At 37.1% G+C, this 7,812-nt stretch overlaps 1 pseudogene; it reads right to left on the reverse strand.

The window, feature by feature from the left end:
* Nucleotides 1-412: 412 nt before the first annotated feature.
* LOC139479636 (uncharacterized) lies at nt 413-3,031 on the reverse strand (annotated as a pseudogene).
* Nucleotides 3,032-7,812: the final 4,781 nt, after the last annotated feature.

Genomic DNA, 7,812 nt, shown 5'->3' on the forward strand with positions numbered 1-7,812 from the left:
TTTAGCAAGGCTGACTTGGTAAACTTAAAAGCTCTATGAATTTTGGTTAGTTTCAAGTCCTGGCTGAGTAAAAACTTCAAATTTCTATAATGCAGAACATAATGATGTTTGTCATATGGATTGGGAACAAGTTTCTTAGAGGGCTGGCCTTGAATACACAACGCTTCTTTTAACTGCTCATCCCTGCTGAGAATAAGGGGAGAGCATGTTGTCAGTAACTAACATTGCTTCAGGGGCTAGTGGATCATCACTGTGACTGTCATGCAATTCTTTGGGATATTGCAAATCTACTTCTAATATGTATCCAACATCTGCATCATCTGGGATATTTGTAACATTTGATTGGTTAACATCGCTCACCCACTGGAAATTTCGTTCAGGGAGACGCTGAGACATGCTATGACCATAGAAATTAGTTAGGGTCATTAGGGTCATAGTCCTTGACATGTGGATTGTTAGCTTCCACATACCTGGTCGTGATCATGGAAATACCTCCTCTCAATCCCCTTTCTATCATGAAATGCATGTCCAAATCTGTCAGGAGTTCCAACACTACATTTCCCATTTTCAACATGGCATCCCAAGCCATGCCAGGTAGTGATACATAGTGAGCGTGATCTATACCATTAAAGGTCAAAGCTGTACCCCAGAAGTTTTCAAAAACATCAGCTAACAACAAAACATCAGTTTTCATACAGAGATCATGATACTCTCCAATGGTTTTTAGATCAAAGGTAGACCATACATTCCGAGCATGCGCATAGTCTACATCTGAGATAGAACTCTCAGTTAAAGTAATGTAGAAGTGATCTTGGGTGGGAAGTTCACTCATGGCAAGTTTTGATTCATCGTCCATAAAATCAACATCAGGTTCATGTGCTGTTCATCTGGAAATTCTTCCCTAAAGATCTTCAATTTTGTAGACCCCTTAGCCCTGAGATTGTTCACCAAGGTGTCCATAGGTGAATTTAGAAACTGCAAGGAGTCAATGAACCTGAGTTTGCGAATTGAGAAGGAAATGATTTTTCCAGATTGTTAGCCAGACATTTGAGTTTTTGACTGACTGTTTTATCTATTTTTTCCATGATTAAGTGGCTGTCATAACCACGGAAATTGTGAAAGATCACAGGGATAAAGTATTTTTCCCATTTCTTTCCATCTCTACCTTTTGTCTTTTTAAATTGGTATTGGAGATTTTACTTTTGGTGTGCTGCTCCACGATAATTATAACCAGACATCACTGAATGGTTGACAATATGTGTGACATTGATCAGCCATTTGAAAAGCTCTTTAGTCACTTTCAGTCAGTGTCATAGGTTCAATGTCTTCAGATATTCATTAATAACCTTCTGTTGCTCCATCAGCTTATTGATAAATTGAGAAATGTAGACCTCCGCAGGCTTGCTATGATACCTAGAGTCAGTACTTACAACCTTATAGCAGCAACCAGAAGGTTCATGTTTCTGATAGGTGGATGAATGAGATACCTGACTTGGTTGACAACCACTCACATTTTTTGTAATGGCCTCAAAATCCACAACCACTCCATAAGGGACCCCAAAATGTCTTTGTATGCTTTTAAATTTAACCCACATTTTGTCCTCAGTTTCAGGTAACATTTTATTTTTGCAGAGCAGTAAATACTATATTCTTCTGATAGATCGAACCAAGTAAACCCGTGAAGACATCGTCTACAATGAAATGTGGTGGCATGATGTTTGGTCCTGTCCCCCATCAACCTACAGAAACTGAGAATTAGACAAAAGTGTCTGTTGTCTCCTTTGCTCAATAACAACAGAATGACTGCTGGCCTGAAACCATTTGAACTGATGTGTAGAGGGAACACACCATCTTCTCAAAACCAACTACATTGACAGATATACCATTTTGTTTTTCAAATTTTGAAATTTGGGATAGGGGTACAGACATATCAATACCCTCTGAATTGAGCTCTAACTGAAAGGGGAAATATTTGTTTACTCTATTTGCATGTTGCGTAAATGGGATTGAATGCAAGGCAGCGAGTATGGACCACATGAAACATTTTTATCATCATTTTTTTATATTTAGAATAGCTTTCTTGTTGGACAGATACTCAGGCAGAGGGAATATAGGAACTTGGTGCCAGGGGTGTATATTCAGCTTTTTTCGCCTCTACGTGAATAATATGGTCCAGCACCCAGCCACTCCCTCCCGCCTGAAACTCTTGTGTTGATGTATACAATTTGGGGTAAGCCTCTGCTAACTGTTGCTCAATTTCAAAAAAGTTTGTGGTACTTTATAAATTTGAGTGTTAACGTTAGAAACAATTTCATACAAAGAAAACATGCGATATCGATTCAATGTTTGTCTGTTCATCTACGAGAAACTGGAGAATGTCCACACAGTTAGAATCATTTGAAGTTAGTGTTGCGGTTGATACACTGACCTGACCTCTGACCTCCACCGACCTGGTTACTCCTGACATCATTTCCTTCTTGCCTGCGTCTACAGCTATCACATAGATCTGAGGCCGATGGCAACAGAGACATTCACGACCTTTTGTCGAGCAGTGTTGACAGAACAGTTAGCCTGGTAGTAGACACTTGCAACGACCACACCAGTTACAAGTCTCAAGTTGTGTCGGTGGTCTATTGTTGTCATCTAGATCTCGCGGCTGAACATGTTTTGGTTAAGGAGCATTCTCTGTTGACTTCCGTTTTAGGTCACAGCGGTGACTGTCAAAGTTATCCCGTCTCGTAAATGTATGTTTACACTGTTCACATGTGACTTTATTATTGCCATAAACAGTACGGACGTGTCTGAGCAAACTTTGTCGTTGGACTTAGTACTTGAAGGACTTAGTACAGACGTTACCTAGAGGTTGTGCTGGCACAGTAGACACAGGGCGTGGAGTCACTCTTGATGTCAATAATTCTATGCGTTTGCGATTGACTTCTGGATCATCTGCACAGTTGCCATCAGCTAGTTGCCATGTCGCTAAGTCGGACAGTGCTTTCACATTGGTTAGAAATTCTTGTTTGTTTTCCATTCTAAATACATAAAATTTAATACCTGTAGACATTCGCAAAATTCACAGCAAAATGTTTCCACCGAAAATCTGAAATATATACTGAACAGCATTGAAAAACGCACCACTATGAAAATGGATGTATTTTTATCCAGGCTTCAATCATATGAAATATATAAGTTCATAAGTAATATCCGACGTTCTGGGCGAAGCATGAAGAAGAACAGCTCGTAAAAACACATTCCTATTTTTTTTGTGACCGAAATCGCCAAAACGCAACAAATTGCCTGCACATCATGGAAAACGTGTTTTGTTTCTCGGGAAGCATACAGAATAGGGCTATAAAAAACAGACTTTTAAAAGCCACATCACTTGTTGCTGCAGGCGTAAAGGGTACTGATACAAGAAATGAAGCAGAGGAACGTGAACGTGCCTTGGGCATGCTTCAAGTTGGTACGTCATGGTGTCATGGTGTGGGGCGGCATCAGTCATAATCATCAATCAGAGCTCCATGTTTGTCGTTGAAGAGTTAATACCCTTTACTACAGGAATAACATATTTAACACGTCCCATTTTAATTCTGGAAACCCAAAAGTCCAGAAACTGTACGCTCTTTGCCCAGTCTCGGTTAAAGGTATTTACAAAATTAAACATGCCGTTTTCATGGGAACATACCAAGGAAGAAAAAATGAAAAAAAAATTGTTTAAAAACTCAATATTTAGACTATGTCGCCCATGGGCCTGCCCATGAGCGAAGTCTGGCCCATGGGCAGGCCCATGGGCGAGAACATGTTCCTTTACTTAAAACTCATGATTTTGTTTCGCAAATACATTAAATATATTTATTGAAGTATCATGACACAAAATTTAACTCTTTTTAACTTAATTCAACGATTTTATAGCGATATTGAAATATTTCGCCCATGGGCGAGAAAAAGGTTTGGCCCATGGGCGAGAATATGTTCCTTTACTTAAAACTCATGATTTTGTTTCGCAAATACATTAAATGTATTTATTGAAGTATCATGACACAAAATTTAACTCATTTTAACTTAATTCAACGATTTTATAGCGATATTGAAATATTTCGCCCATGGGCGAGAAAAAGGTTTGGCCCATGGGCGAGAATATGTTCCTTTACTTAAAACTCATGTTTTTGTTTCGCAAATACATTAAATGTATTTATTGAAGTACCATGACACAAAATTTAACTCATTTTAACTTAATTCAACGATTTTATAGCGATATTGAAATATTTCGCCCATGGGCGAGAAAAAGGTTTGGCCCATGGGCGAGTATATGTTCCTTTACTTAAAACTCATGATTTTGTTTCGCAAATACATTAAATGTATTCATTGAAGTATCATGACACAAAATTAAACTCATTTTAACTTAATTCAACGATTTTATAGCGATATTGAAATATTTCGCCCATGGGCGAGAAAAAGGTTTGGCCCATGGGCGAGAATATGTTCCTTTACTTAAAACTCATGATTTTGTTTCGCAAATACATTAAATGTATTCATTGAAGTATCATGACACAAAATTAAACTCATTTTAACTTAATTCAACGATTTTAAAGCGATATTGAAATATTTCGCCCATGGGCGAGAAAAGGGTTTGGCCCATGGGCGAGAATATGTTCCTTTACTTAAAACTCATGTTTTTGTTTCGCAAATACATTAAATGTATTTATTGAAGTACCATGACACAAAATTTAACTCATTTTAACTTAATTCAACGATTTTATAGCGATATTGAAATATTTCGCCCATGGGCGAGAAAAAGGTTTGGCCCATGGGCGAGTATATGTTCCTTTACTTAAAACTCATGATTTTGTTTCGCAAATACATTAAATGTATTCATTGAAGTATCATGACACAAAATTAAACTCATTTTAACTTAATTCAACGATTTTATAGCGATATTGAAATATTTCGCCCATGGGCGAGAAAAAGGTTTGGCCCATGGGGGAGAATATGTTCCTTTACTTAAAACTCATGTTTTTGTTTCGCAAATACATTAAATGTATTTATTGAAGTACCATGACACAAAATTTAACTCATTTTAACTTAATTCAACGATTTTATAGCGATATTGAAATATTTCGCCCATGGGCGAGAAAAAGGTTTGGCCCATGGGCGAGAATATGTTCCTTTACTTAAAACTCATGATTTTGTTTCGCAAATACATTAAATGTATTCATTGAAGTATCATGACACAAAATTAAACTCATTTTAACTTAATTCAACGATTTTATAGCGATATTGAAATATTTCGCCCATGGGCGAGAAAAAGGTTTGGCCCATGGGGGAGAATATATGTTCCTTTACTTAAAACTCATGATTTTGTTTCGCAAATACATTAAATGTATTCATTGAAGTATCATGACACAAAATTAAACTCATTTTAACTTAATTCAACGATTTTAAAGCGATATTGAAATATTTCGCCCATGGGCGAGAAAAAGGTTTGGCCCATGGGCAGGCCCATTGGCGAGAACATGTTCCTTTACTCAAAACTCATGTTTTTGTTTCGCAAATACATTAAATGTATTTATTCAAGTATCATGACACAAAATTTAACTAATTTTTACTTAATTCAACTATTTTACGGCGTTATTAAAATATTTCGCCCATGTTTTCATCAGTCCCTTTCAAGCATCAACTAACTGTTTGCAAAGTATATTGTATCATGTGAAATATACTTTATATTATATCATTACATTACTATTTAAAAAGGGCATTTGGTTGGATGTTTCCTTTAGTTCTACAAATTTCACCTGTTTTACATATTGTAGCGATCTTTAATGAACCCGGCCTTACCTCTCAAAACGTTCTGACAGTTTATCATACGAATTCATGTGCGTGTACTCCAATTCATTGGAGTTATTTTACACAACATTAAATTTTAGTTAGTTTCTATTTCATTTCCCATTTTATGTCCCGTTGATACATCACACTGGGAAATTACGTGACACTAGGTATGCAATATACAGGTACGCGTGCGCGTATTTTAATGGAAAGAAACTATTCGTCTTTTATTGCATAACGTTTGGCTGAATATCTTACATTCTAACGAAATCTCCAAATAATTATTTAATTACATGCGGTTTCGAACTGACCAGTGGGAATTATGTTTCAATGCGATTGAGGAAAACGTGAGTGAATATTGTGACACTAAAGCAACTTTTAACTGCATTGTCACTTTTGGTATGAAAATGGTAACAGTTCAGAAAAAAACAACAGCCTTCTTATGATAATTCTCATTAGTACGTTGTATCTAATTACAGTGTCGGCCTTATTTACAGGTGATTCTACAATACCTGCTCTCGGTCAATTACGATCTACCACACCACGCGTGAATAAACAGTTATGCAGGTGTTGCTGTGGGCAAATACCTAGCCTGAAAATGTTTATTTTTTTTAGGATACATGTTTTACAAATGTTCGTTGATATGTTGATATATTAAGCACAAAGACAAAAAAATGTTTATGAAAGATGAATTAGTGCCTTTATATATTCATCGAGATGTGCATCATCGTTTAATGGGGTCATTCAATAAACGTATGTTTGGAGGAGATATCAAAGGAGCCGCCCAATATACACAGTGTCGTCCGGTGAACTACCACCCCTACCTGTCCATTAGAGTTATGTAATCGGTACACAAATATATTTGATGCGGTGTCAGTGCGGAAGGAGTTTGAATTACGTCCGCCACTTGCCACAGAAATCCTCAAAGTATAGAAACAATAAACAAGGTCAATCCGTACTAATTACCTAGTGACGCACGTAACAACGACTGCCAATAGGGAAAATGGTGAAAACAAATTGAAATAGATTTTAATAAAACATTATTGTACTAAATAACTCGCAAAAGCGGTGCCTAAAATTGTTTGACCGTGTTATGTGTGTTGTAAACTGACGAATAGCAAGTAATTGTCATGCTGTACGCATGGTTCCATATACAAATTCAGTTATACAACCGGTATGCAACTGAGAACTGAGATACCAAGTACAACCTGCATTCACACACGGAAGCAATATACTTGTGTGTATGCCCTCTCCTCTAAAAATGTATCACTAAAGTATTTGCATTGTAATAAATATAGCAATGATAAAACTTGGTAATTTGGTAGGTCTCCGACGGATATGATTTTCAGTTTTTTTACACCTTTGATTGATACGGATTACGTACCTGTAGTCTAGTCACTGTCTCTAATGTATCTGCTTGTAAGAAATTTCAAATGTCTTGTTATAGCACTGTTCCTAAAATACGACGTTTCTGCCGGTCGTAAGTTCATTGTTTGACTGAGCACACTCGTGTCGGGGTTGCGATATTTTCTTCTCTTTGTTGGCAGCCTGCCACCGGTCTGAATTTTGAGAAAGGTCTCAGCATGGGACTGTTAATTACTTCTTAATGATGTCTACAAGCTTACAAACTTGTAGATGTTGGGTGCGGTTAGGACCAAACTTTTTCAGCTCAGAGTGTTAGTGGTCCTGGAACCCATAGTGTCAAACAGGTTCTGCACAAAACGTCCATCAGATTCTACTGTTCAGCAACATTGTCACTGAATTTCAGAACTCTGGCATGATATAATAATCAAGGATTTCGAAGGTGAACGAGGGGAAAGGCAGACGCACGTGGATTTACCCTCAGGTTATTATTGTCTGGAGTTCACATTTTGGGGCATTTCATATACTAATTGAAAAGAGTTCACCTGCACATATCCACTTTAGTGATACAGGCTGTAACCAAAAATGCAAAGAGCCGTAGCTCTTAATCCCTTAAAACAACGGTAA

Source organism: Haliotis cracherodii, unplaced genomic scaffold (assembly GCF_022045235.1).
Source record: "Haliotis cracherodii isolate W230 unplaced genomic scaffold, xgHalCrac1.p SCAF_4, whole genome shotgun sequence".
NCBI lineage: Eukaryota > Metazoa > Mollusca > Gastropoda > Lepetellida > Haliotidae > Haliotis > Haliotis cracherodii.